Source organism: Lissotriton helveticus, chromosome 3_1, assembly GCF_964261635.1.
Source record: "Lissotriton helveticus chromosome 3_1, aLisHel1.1, whole genome shotgun sequence".
Classification (NCBI taxonomy): domain Eukaryota; kingdom Metazoa; phylum Chordata; class Amphibia; order Caudata; family Salamandridae; genus Lissotriton; species Lissotriton helveticus.
Genome location: NC_136061.1, coordinates 919,339,547 through 919,352,992, shown reverse-complemented (window position 1 = coordinate 919,352,992; position 13,446 = coordinate 919,339,547). Strand labels below are relative to the sequence as shown.

Genomic DNA, 13,446 nt, shown 5'->3' with positions numbered 1-13,446 from the left:
CGGGGAGGAGTGGTGTGCCCACTGCTGAATGCACATGACTGGTTTGTCTGCCCTCAGGGGCCGCCCAAACCAGTCATGAGCACTCTGCCCTTTCTCCATGCAGGCTGCAATTCCGCCTGCATGGAGAAAATGGCCTACCCGTAAGGCCCTGGCTGGGCGCATCCCCACCAATCACATTGCTGCCATTGCAGCTTTGTCATAGGCTTAGGGAAGGGAGGCTGCCTGCTTCCTGTTTCTGCCGTAGGCAGGAGAGCAGGAGCCGGAGGCGGAGCTGAGAAAACGTGGGATCCGGCCGGCTGACAGGTAAGTTTTTTGTTTAATTATTAAATTTACCCCCAACCCCCTCCCCACGCGATCCCCCTCCCCACGTGCCCCCACCACCTGTGATTAATGCCTGCCGCAACTGCAGGCAGGGAAAATCAGTGATGGTCTCTCTGCCCTAAATAGGGCATGGCCATCACCGCTGTGATTTAGTGGTCCATTGGAGGATCGAGTGCTAAGTCAAGGGCTTTAAAAGTTAGAGCCACTGAGGCTCTGACATAAGAAACACTATGCTTGTCGCATCTCTAAATGAGACAGGGAAACCACAAGCGCCTTGAGCCTCTCACAGTTGAGCAGCTGTGCTTTACAAACCCCTGATTGATTGATTTACAATACACACTTGACCTTTCATTCTTCCAAGTTCAATACCTTAAGTATCAGTACCTTGATACCACTAACCTGTTATTTACAGCACTCAGAAAAGGAAACACTTATGTGTTAAGTAAGCTCAATTATATTTCAATGCAATCCCCTCTTCATATGTTGTTTCTCCACCTTTTTGTGGTTCTATAACTTTTGTTTCACTTTCTGTAGTTAATGGATTTGTGTCCACTTTTGTTTTGTACCATTCTGCATATTAAATAGATTTGTTTTCCACTATTGTGTTTATTTAATAGGATCCAGTCTTGACGTGCAAATGATTACTTTGTTGTATCCCCAGATTGTTATTGATTTTGCTCACCTCATCTATTTTGTAATCTTCAGACCAACTGTAAAGCTCTCATAACACCTTTGGGCATGCTCGCAGAATATAAAACTTCCTAAGTGTACAGGAGAGGAGTTGTCCTAACGGCTAGGGCGCTCGACCTCGGACCTGGGGATCTGGGTTCGAGTCTCGGTAACGACCCCAAAAACCTCCTGTGATTCTGGGCAAATCACTTAATCTCCCCGTGCCTAAAATGAATGTGTGTCCGTCCTCATGTAACGTAACTGGTGCTATGTAAAACGCTCGGATACCTGATTCGGTTCGGGTTTCGTTTGCACTATATAAAACTCTGCAAAAAAATATATATACATTAATAAATAAATAGCATTTACATGGAAATAAGTGCCAGAAACTGTCGTAGTCATGTTTCTGTCCAGGAGTTGGTGAGTTCAGCAAGATGTATCTGAACCAGTGCCTACTTTGAGTTGGTTGTTGCAGGCAAAATCCACTGGGACATGTGTTTTTGGGGGCTGGCACCTTTTTTTCCCTCTTCAGACTTTGACACAGAGAGAATGAACAAACACACAAGGTGGAAAGAAGGAGGAAGAGACATACTGAAAACCAGGGACAAAGGGAGAAAGCAGGATCCCTCCAAGAATGAGATAAAGGGAAGTGTCTGGTAGTGGATTAAAGAGGCATGAGATGGAATCAAGCCAATGCAGTCTTGGTATTTGGCACAACAACATTTTCAATAGTGTCGGTCTACGGTTTCTGAACAAAATCTTGGGACACAACACTTTTTTTTTTTTACAAATGAAGCCACTACCCTATGTTTTGCATAAGGCTTTGCCAGTTTGTGACATGCAAGTGTTAATCTATTCAATAAGGTCCAGGATGACAGCTGTTTCCAGATAACGTGTGAACTAGTAATTATGGTATGATGAACTCACTCAGTGCCTAAAGGGGACAGTTTCCTAGCACTAATTTCAACTTAATAATGTTCTGCACACACAATACAAGACAGATTTACTACATGCACAGTGAGGATGATTCATGGAAAACTCACTAGCCCTTGTCACAGAAATATAAATACATTGTTGATCAATGTTTGGCAGTTTAAGGAAGCCAAAACATTGTCTTTCACCTAGGTATTCCTCTTTGTCTCCTGTGAGCTGAGGTATTTGAAAAATGATCCAGTGAGTCAACTGAAATTCATTTTATCTTTCGCATTAAAGAAAATGTATGATGGTAAATGATTCTCACAGTAGCAAAAGAGTATGACATTTCCATGCACGGTACATTTGTCTTTGCATGAAAGCTCCCAGACTGAAACACAACATCCGTCTTATGCTGGTTAAGATTGCAGTCATCTTGTGAAACTTCTTTTAGGTTTGAGTTTTAACAGCACTGCTATTGCTAACAATATACACAAAGTGGGTTTCTGACCCTTTCAACCGTTGTTTTTTCTTCAATGAGCCTCTTTCAGCAGTTGGCTTGAGATTTTCCCATTCCTGTTTTGGTTCAGCACCGTGGAGTGGAGTATTCGTCTCTCACCTGCAGCTTTTGGGCACATCCTTTTATCTCAACTTGAGTGTTTCCATTGGACTGCATGAAGGACTAGTTTACAACGATAGATCTCGCATTCCATTCCTGTTCGGTCTAACTCTGGTATCTATCTCTAATCTCTAAAGTGCTAACTCTACTTGCGTGAGTGCTTCAACCCAGACCTATTGACTGAAAGTGACAACGAGCAGAGGAAAGCCGCCACTTACCTGATAGACGCCGCCACCGCCAGGAGTCACACAGGGGCTGCCATCCACTCGGGTGCACGCCACCACCGCCAGGAGTCATTCCAACACTGACAAACCGCGCCGCCGTTCCGGGACTACAATTCCCGGCTGCCTACGCGGTGGCGCGCTCTGTGACACTGCGCCAGCGCCAGGAGGCGCACAAAAGCAGCGCTGCGCCCGGCGGAGTGGGGGAAACGAGCAGAGGAAAGCCGCCACTTACCTGATAGACGCCGCCACCGCAAGGAGTCACACAGGGGCTGCCATCCACTCGAGTGCACGCCGCCACCGCCAGGAGTCATTCCAACGCTGACAAACCGAGCCGCTGTTCCGGGACTACAATTCCCGGCTGCCTACACGGCGGCGCGCTCTGTGACACCGCGCCAGCGCCAGGAGGCGCACAAAAGCAGCGCTGCGCCCGGCGGAGTGGGGGAAACAAGCAGAGGAAAGCCGCCACTTACCTGATAGACGCCGCCACCGCCAGGAGTCACACAGGGGCTGCCATCCACTCGAGTGCACGCCGCCACCGCCAGGAGTCATTCCAACGCTGACAAACCGCGCCGCCGTTCCGGGACTACAATTCCCGGCTGCCTACGCGGCGGCGCGCTCTGTGACACCGCGCCAGCGCCAGGAGGCGCACAAAAGCAGCGCTGCGCCCGGCGGAGTGGGGGAAACGAGCAGAGGAAAGCCGCCACTTACCTGATAGACGCCGCCACCGCCAGGAGTCACACAGGGGCTGCCATCCACTCGAGTGCACGCCGCCACCGCCAGGAGTCATTCCAACGCTGACAAACCGCGCGCTCTGTGACACCGCGCCAGCGCCAGGAGGCGCACAAAAGCAGCGCTGTGCCCCGCTTCGCGGGACGCCCGGGGCGAAGCCCGGGCAAAGGGCGGGCCCTCTACGGCCCTCGTCGGCAGGAAGAGACAGGGACAGGGCCCAGAACTCTGCTCAAATATTTTCCTGTAAGTTTTTCTTACTTATATTGAAGCTGCAATTGCTGAAAAGCCATCCTGTGTTCTGGTATCATATGACTTTATTTATCCGTTATTCTCTACCTTGACTTTCATCATGTCCAAAGCAAAATCGATTATAGCAGTTAACACCATAGATAATTATATGGTCCAGAAGGTTGCAAAAATTAATAATGACAGGAGATCCTCACTGGGGCTGAGCCTCTCACCTGATCTGCTACTTGATAATATGCCTCTACCCATATCCGCCTTTGACATTAGCAATGAGGTATTTCAGACACCTGAGAATAATCCATTAACTCAGCTACTTGTAGCTATTGTAGACTCCGCCTCTGAGAATATACCCGATGAAGAAATAATACTGCTAGAAGAGGAGCCACTAGCACCGGTACCAGCTCCAAGAGCTGTTAAAGGGGGGGAGAAGAGCCTATCCACACGGGGCGGGCTTCGCTCAAGTAAAAAACGCCCTGATGCATCCCCATTGGAAAACATTGGTGAAGATATAAGGGGAATCTCAGGAGGGAAGTTACTCTTGGACGAAGACCAATTTAAGAAATTGTTAAACGCCCTAGATAGTAAAATTAAAATTATTACTAAACCTCTCCTAAGTAAAATAGATCACCTCACGGAAGAGGTGAACAGACTGGGGGGCCTTCTGCAAAAATCACTAGAAGAAGTAGTAAATATTCCCAAGCAGAAAACACTTAGCGTCGAATCGAAAAACACACAGACTAACTCCAGGTTAGAATCTCTGGAAAATACTCCCCTTATCCCCATGTTGACTACTGACTCGGGGGGGGGGGTTCTAGGGGATTAGATATTCACACTAGTGAATTTGAAGGGCTAAGTCAAAGAGACAGAATGATAGATTCTAATATAGAGAAGGGGCCCGTAGAACTAATTGTGGAGGCATCTCCCCTGATATTGGTCTTGGCAAATGTTCCCCTCTTAGAACCTGGGCAAGTTGAGAATACTCCTTCCCTGATAAATAAATCACTCCATTGGTTATCAAGGAACATGGCTTTTACCCCGGGAGGTATGGACCAGCTGGCTCAAGAAGTTGTGAAAGCTAGAAGAGTAGATTGGATCGGGGGTGGTACCAAAACATTTAAAGGGGGTTGCGTGGTGTTACACCTCTCTGATCCCGAAGTGCTGCCAAATATCCTAGCAAATATATATCCCCCCCAGCGTAGATCCACAGAAATAGTCCCGTTAACGCTAGATTTTTTCTATGCAAAAAAGGGAATACCCTAGTATGAGAAGCAATTGGGGTATACCGATGGAGAATAGATACTCTGCCCTTTCTGGCCTCAACGAGTGTGATTGACTGAAAGGGCGGATGGCTATAGTTAAGGACAACACAACAGGGATCCAAGAGAAGGGCACAGGGGTCGCTATGAAGCTTACTGCAACTAACCTTAGTAATGATAGGACACTTAGTTTTAATGGGGAATCTTCTTGCATTGTGGGGCAACTGATATCGATTCCACGCACTATTGAACGTAGCGGGGAAACTAGCCCCCGACCCATTTTGATCCACTCCCCGCATGTAACATCATTATATGAGAGGGTCAGCCAGCCGAAGACAGGTATTAAATTTCTTTCCTGGAATCTGGCGGGAATTCACCACAAATTAGAGTCTCCGGAATGGGGTGAATTTGTTGACAGCCATTTATGTTCCAGGAAACCTGGGCAGTGACCCCTGTTTATCGGCTGGGCTTTCTAAATTTTTTTGCCCCCGCGAAAAAGAATCCAACAGGGCGGCCCTCAGGGGGCCTAATCACATGGGTACGCCAATCTATAAATTGTACTATTAAAGCGAGGCCCGGTAACAACTGTGATTTACTCCCAATTGTGATAACTTGGGCCGCTGGACTTGAGATGGCCCTCTACAACATATATGCTAGGGGAACTCAAGGGGGTAAAGCCTCTGAGGTGGTAGTAGCATTAGATAATGACTTAGAGAATCTTCCAACATACACCACCATCCTAGTGGGGGGAGACATGAATACTACATTTGAACCACTAGGTCATGAGGATAATGAAATGTCCCTAGTTGAAGATACTAAATGGGGAGTCCCTCAATTGGATTTACCTGTGGTAAAGAAATGGACTGAGGTGGCAATACAGTTGAAGAGTTTGTGTTTGGCTAGGGGGTTGAGGGCAGTAAATGGTCGCACCCCCTCAGACCTCAAGGGTGTGCATACCTTTGACAATACAAGATCAAGTAGTCGGATAGACTACATCCTTGTAGATGTTAGAGATTGGCACAAGATAACGGATATGAAAGTGACATCTAGATTAGAGAGCGACCACAATCCATTGTGCATGCTCTTTAATCTGGACCAAGGGGAAAGTTCACCTAACCAGGAAATGGGTCTTATGCCGCTAGATGTCATTCCAACGAACAACCTCCGTCATATTAAATGGGCATCACTGATGGATAAACCTGGGGTTACGCAGGACTTACTAGAGGTTGTTAATAAAGAGGTGAGCAGATTGCAGGCTCATTGTAATGAACCAAATTTTAACAAATTAATTGAAGAGTCACATCCAAAGTTTTTTGCGATTTTACAGGGGTTTTTCTTAAAAAAAGTTCAGCAGGGGAAAGGTCCTGGCCCCCAGAGGAAGCGAGGGTGGTATGATCATTCTTGTAGAAAAGCACGGCAGAACCTCAGCCTAGCGTTGAGGTCTAAAGAAGGAGTGTTGAAGGCCAGGGATGATTATAGAAAAGCTCAAGCAAAGGCAAAAAAGGTTGTGGCACGATAACCAATGGTTAGATCTTAAAAAAGCCTGTGCAGCCAAACAGCAGAAAGAGTTTTGGGCAATTTTAAAATGGGGTAGGGGGGGAATTGCTGAGTGTCCTAAAAATCACGTAGCAAAGGAAGCATGGGTGGATTTTTTTAAACCACAATATGCGGACAATTCGACCCCGCTATCCCATTTGTTACCCAAAATGTTTTTTTTTAGCCAGGGAATATTTTCATTGAAAGATGTAAATGTAGCATTGGATGGGGTGACTAGAGGCAGGGCGCCAGGAATTGATGGAATACCGGCAGATGTATTCTTATCTGACCGGGGTAGCTGGTGCCAATATTTTGTATGGCTTGCGAATTCTATCGCACAAGGAGCAATGATACCAGCATCATGGAAGGGAGGGGTGATTATTCCAGTTTTTAAAAAAGGGGATAAGGCTTTACCAAGTAATTACAGGCCCATCAGCCTTATCGATTCAGCCCAAAAACTGATGGGTAGAATGATACAAAACAAAATACAAGCCTGGATAGATGATAAGGATATCCTTTCCCCGTACCAAGCTGGCTTCCGACCCCTAACTAGCTCCGTCGACCAGGTATTCCATTTTTTAACTCTTTACTGGAAAAATGTGACCTTGACAAATGGCCCATTATATGCAGTTTTTGTTGACCTGAAGTCAGCATTTGACTTAGTACCCCGGCAAAAACTATGGATTGTTTTCAGTGAACTTGGAATCAGCCCCGAGTTATTGACCTTGCTCGTGCGCATGCACGAAAATAACTACGCCAGGATTAGGTGGGGTGCACAGGGGGACGTCACAGACTCTTTCCCCGTGGAGCGCGGGGTAAGACAGGGATGCGTCCTGGCCCCCGCCTTATTCTCTCTTTACAGTAATGGCGTAGTAGATTTTTTAAAGAAATCCCCAACAGACGCCCCAATGCTAGATGGGGAGCGGGTTCCAGTATTAATGTTTGCTAATGACACTCTACTGGTCTCGCGGACCCCAAGTGGATTACAAAAGACAATTGATGCATTTGGAGATTTCTGTCGGATCCGGGGATTGGAGTTAAATACTACAAAAACCAAGTTTATAAAATTTGAATCCTGCTAAGCAATTCAAGGGAAAAATACATTTTAATGGGTCCTCTCTGGAAGAAGTGAATGCTTTCACCTATCTTGGTATTTCTCTGCAGAGTAGTATGAATTGGAAATCTCATATGGACTGTGTGGTCTTAAAGTTCCATCAGTTGGCCGGGGCCATAGCACAAAAATATAAATCCTCATTAACAAAACCTATTCAGCCTATAATGGAGATTTATAGTATGAAGGTGCTGGGTGCCTGTCTTTATAGATCAGAGCTATGGGGCTTTACCAATCTGAGCGTCTTGGCTACTGCAGAAAACACATTTCTTCGCCGGTTGGTTGGTGTCCCGCAGAGTACTCCATTGATTCCGCTCTTATACGACCTAGGGAGGAAAAAGATCGAGGACATGGCGCGATTGCGCCCATTGTTATATTGGAGGCGCATAAAGACCACTCCTGAACTGGGTCATTATGCATCTGCTCTTAAGGACATTATTAGCTCTGATCTGTTCCACAAAATAACCTGGCTTAAAGAGATTAGGAACTTGCTACAAAAACTGCACTTAGACCACCTATGGACTACCACTGATCCCTCCACCTTTCCATCTAAGGCGTCACTGAAAAAAAATGTACTGGGACATGGTATATGATTCTGTTTTCATTTCCAATCAACCGTCTATGTTGGCATCCCAGTACTGGGAGACTAAAATAATCCCTAAATGTGAACAGTACTGGGATTTGATCACAAGACCCCTGGATAGAAAACTATATTTCCAGTTCAGAGTTGGCTCCCTACCTTTAAATGCTTTTACTTTTAAATGGTCTCCAGGCAATGTAAATACATGTTGTTACTGCAAGACACACGTTGAGGACATCCCACATTTTTTGTTTATTTGCCCATTATATGCTGCCCCAAGAAGTAGATGGCTAATACCGGTTTGCAGGAATTTGGGTACAAGGAAATACCTAGAAGCACTAAGAATATTAAGATCAAATTGTGCTCCCAGTCTTGCAATCGCCTTAGCCAAATACTTAGGATGGGCCTGGATAATTCGCATGCGCACCTTAACTGCAATTGATTATACATGATGGAAAAATATCTAATTTTAAGATCAATCCCACTTATTATGAATTAGGTACTGTGACTCTGATTTTTTTACGTATGAACCTTTTTTAAGCTGAAAAAATTCGCCAGCATTTATTGTATTTGACTGAATTTAATGTGTATTTTATGTCGATCTTAAACTTAGGGTAGTATTTATTTCTGTTTAGAATAGGGGAAAAATGCTTTTATGACAATGCTGTCGAATAAAGTATTGAAACTTAAAAAAGAAAGTGACAGATCAGAGGAATCGAAGCTGGAATTCAAATGCATAGATTTCTAATAGAATAATGTAAGAAGCAGAACTGATGACCACCTTTTCCTGTTATCATTGATAGATTTAGATCGACATGACCCCGATTTGTGAAGAACTGTGTATGACAAAGATCTATGAAGCACAGACAATGAGACTCCTACCAAAGTGCTGCTTATAACTCAATTTTAAACTAGCTATTTAGAGAGCAACCAAAAGAGATGCAGTTTAGATTCCATTTTCCATACATCCCCTTTATCTTGTAAACAGCAACTAAGTTGTGGAAGTCCGACTGTCTCTGAGAGGCTATTTACGATGACTGTGTGTGTTTGTGTGAAATCCCAATTGGGGGTCTCTAGTTGGCAATGGTTTGCACCTTTGTCTAAGTAGGGACCCTTCTTCCTAGTCAGGGTAAGGGGGATACACTGCTAAAATAACCGCTGCTCACCCCCTTGGTAGCTTGGCACAAGCAGACAGGCTTATCTCAGGGGCAGTGTGAAAAGCATTTGTGAGCACATACTTTAATACAGTGAAAACTCTACAAATGGACACCACACCAGTTTAGAAAAATACATAATCTTTTCCTAAACCAAACAAGACAAAACAACAAAAATTCACAATACAGTATTAAAAATATGATTCTTAGTACTGTTCCATGAAAATGTGGGAAGCGACACTTTTACACAAAGTACCTTGTATGCATTGACAAATGCAAGCAAAAAGGGTCGCTGGGAAGGTGCTGTGTCTGTGCTGTGATGCATCAGTTCCTTACTGCTGTGCAGGGGAGGTGATGTGTCAGTTAATTACCGGAGAGGAGGCATTGCGTCGGTTTCTTACTGCGCCCCCCAACGATGCAACAGACTTAAAGCTAGCTTGGCACAAGCAGACAGGCTTATCTCAGGGGCAGTGTGAAAAGCATTTGTGAGCACATACTTTAATACAGTGAAAACTCTACAAATGGACACCACACCAGTTTAGAAAAATACATAATCTTTTCCTAAACCAAACAAGACAAAACAACAAAAATTCACAATACAGTATTAAAAATATGATTCTTAGTACTGTTCCATGAAAATGTGGGAAGCGACACTTTTACACAAAGTACCTTGTATGCATTGACAAATGCAAGCAAAAAGGGTCGCTGGGAAGGTGCTGTGTCTGTGCTGTGATGCATCAGTTCCTTACTGCTGTGCAGGGGAGGTGATGTGTCAGTTAATTACCGGAGAGGAGGCATTGCGTCGGTTTCTTACTGCGCCCCCCAACGATGCAACAGACTTAAAGCTTTGATGCTATGTGTGATGATTTGGTACGATGTGATGTGATGCATGAAGACCCGGCATGTGCTGCTATGATTTCAGCCACATTGCCTCGATGCGTCTGTTCTTCCACAACAGGGCCTGCGTCAGAATAGGTGTGGTGATCTCAGAGATCAGTGCACAGGATTCGTCACACGCCAGACACTTCAGCTGCGAGCAGCCACTGTGTCGATTCTTCAGTGTCGGAAAATCCTTCTCGCACCGCTGCGTTTGAAACAGGCAATGCAGAATTTTTCACGGTTCTTGCAGTTCCCAGTCCCAAAACAACCTCCAGAGGAGGTCCTGAACACTGACAGCCACCTCTCAGTACGTCAGAACTCCCAGCACAGGAGTTCAGAGGACACTGGGGGTGAAGTCTTTGTGTCCCTGCGACTTCAGAACAGGAGGCAAGCTCTATTACAAGCCCTTGGAGATCTTCCTCAAGCAGGGGGCACAGCGCACAGCAAAGTTCTTCATCCCTTTCCTCGGCAGAAAGTAGCCACTGTAGGACAACCCCAGACAGCAAACAGCAAAGGGGCAGTATTCCTCCTCAGTTTCTCCAGCTCTTCTCCTGGTAAAGATTTCTTTGGATTCCCAGTATTCTTTGAAGTCTTTTCTATCACTGAGACTTCCAACAGGAGGCAAGCTCTATTTCAAGCCCTTGGGAAAACCTCTAACAGCAAGATGATGAAAGCACAGTCCATTCCTTTCCCTGCCCAAGACAGAAGCAACCACTGCAGGCCAACCACCACCGCACACAGCACCAGGGCAGTACTCCTCCTTCAGCTTCTTCCTGGCAGGTTCCTTAGTTCAGCTGTAATCTAAAAGCCTGGGGTCTGGGCCCCACTTTTTATAGTACAAAATTCTTTCTTCTCTGGAGGCAGAGAAACTCTTTGCCCAACCAAAACGAGTTCTGTCCTCTCCGGTGCAGCTGCCAGACAGGAGGTGGAGACAGCATTGTGTAAGGCATACCAGGCCCATTCAGGTGCAAGGAAATCTTCTCCCCCTACTCTAAATGCAGCCCAGGTCTATTCAGCCCAGCCCTGACTCATCCAGGAAAGGCAGGACACACATCAAACCCTCCCTCCCCCCCGGTGACTGTCTATGAGAATGCACACCCCCAGTGGCTGTCTGAGAGAATGCACATCCCCATCCCCTGTCATTCAAAAGCCAGACAGTCAATGCACAAACCTAGCAGAGGCACACAGGATGACTAAGTAGGTAAATAACCACTTTCTAAAAGTAGTATAACACACAATATAAAAATAATCTTTCCTAAAAGATGCATCTTTAAATTCTGAGTTCAGACATACTAAACTCCATCTATCTATCTTGTCCCATTGGGAAGTTATATTTATAAAATGTTATCAATAAATTCCCATTCTGTCCTATGGGACAGCTAGCCTTTCAATAGAGGAAAATGAAATTGGCAGTATTTCACTATCACGACATGCCCTTATAAGGACATGCCACACACATGAGGGCATGTCCTACCTTTCACAAACACTGCACCCTGCCCACAGGGGTACCTTGGGCCAACCTTAGGGGTGACTCACATGTTACAAAATGTGAAGGTTAAGGCTTGGCAAGTGAGTGCACTTGCCAGGTCGACATGGCAGTGCCAAACTGCACACAGGCACTGCAGCGGCAGGTCTGAGTTACATTAACAAGCTGCTCATGTGGGTGGCACAATCAGATGCTGCAGGCCCACTAGCAGCATTTGATTTACCTGCCCTGGGCACACACAGTGCACTGTACTAAGGACATACCAGAAAATTAAATATGCTAATCATGGAATTACCAATCCATAATAACAATTTACAGGGAGCACATATGCACTGTAGCACTGATCAGCAGTGGTAAAGTGCCCAGAGTCATAAAACCAACAAAAACAGGTCAGAAACAGAAGGCCAAAAAGCAAATAGTCTGGGGATAAACCCGCTGGCAAGCCAAGTCTAACAATATGGTTATATTGTAACACAAATATTGCATGAATGCATCACCTCAAGTAACTTACAATGCTTCCACGAAAGGGGACAGAGAATGATTGTGCACCCACATGAGGCAGAATGTAGAACACAAACAGCATAGTTCTTCCAATACTTTGCCCAAGCATTGAAGTTTTAAAATATGTTTAGTTATATGTTAGATCCCTGACTATGGGCCTTATTTCAACCCTTCAGGTCTGGGAGTGCTACCGACTTGCAGGAGGCGCAGCTGTGTGGCTGGCATTGGCTTCAGGCTCTCTCCTAGAGCTGAACCATGCCTCCATGGCTGCACTGCAAACACACCACCAGCTCCGCAGTGATCTTGAAATTTAGGGTTTGGGATGCTGCCAGCGTGGTGGCATGTTCCCACCTGCACCTGGCGGCGGGCTGGTGGTTTGACCACCAGGGTCATAATTAGGCCCCTAGAGACCTTAGTTTTTAGGTGTTTGAACAAAATATCAAAAAAATTATATTGTGATACAAAAATATTGTGGCAAGAATATCGGGACATCAAGAAACTATTATTGTATGTAATATTGTTCTTAAGTTTTAATTAAGACACAATGTATTGTGTGTTTAGTGAGACATTATTTTATTTATGAATTTGTGAAATATGTATTTTTAGTTGTACAAATGTATTTAATGAATTGTTGAATTTTTTTTGTAGCAGGATATTGGATTTTTAGGGGACAGAGGTGGGGAGATTTAAATTGTTTTAATTGTAATAATTTTAAAGATGTGCAAATTAATAATTTAGGATATATTTTTGATTCTATTCATATTTTAATGACAATGCAATGATCACAGTGAGCATAAGAACTGACAAAGCAATAACACTCTGCTGTCAAAGTTAGAAATGTTAAAAAATGAATATATTGTCATTACAGTGTGCATTAAAATATCCTATGTGAAAAATAGTATTTTCTAAACAAATTAAAAGAGAATGCAGAAATATTTGAGGTGTCCTATGCGCAAAATAGCAAGCTGTTAAACAAGGGGAGCCTTTCAGTACCCGGCTGCCAATCGTGATTATGTACATTAAAAGTAATTGGGTGTGTACCCAATATTCATGCCAAGAGTATCTCCTAAAGGAGGTACTTTAACAATTATTGGAGTGGCCTATGAGCAATTTAGCAAGATTTTAGAAAGGTATCTTATCCCCGATCCGGCTTTCGATCTCGGTTGCTTACATTTCAGTTTGTGATCAGCCGGCTGCCAGTTTGCACGAGGAACATATTTCTA

General features: G+C 44.8%; 1 long non-coding RNA gene across 2 annotated transcripts; it reads left to right on the top strand.

The window, feature by feature from the left end:
- The first annotated feature begins 1,393 nt into the window (after positions 1-1,393).
- On the top strand, positions 1,394-13,055 carry LOC144824794 (uncharacterized). 2 transcript variants are annotated; one of them, XR_013609118.1, is made up of 3 exons: positions 1,394-2,707; positions 8,903-9,566; positions 9,981-13,055. It is a non-coding gene; the product is annotated as an uncharacterized LOC144824794 (long non-coding RNA). The 2 variants fall into 2 exon arrangements; XR_013609119.1 differs by having other exon boundaries at positions 8,903-9,673; positions 10,071-11,119.
- Positions 13,056-13,446: the final 391 nt, after the last annotated feature.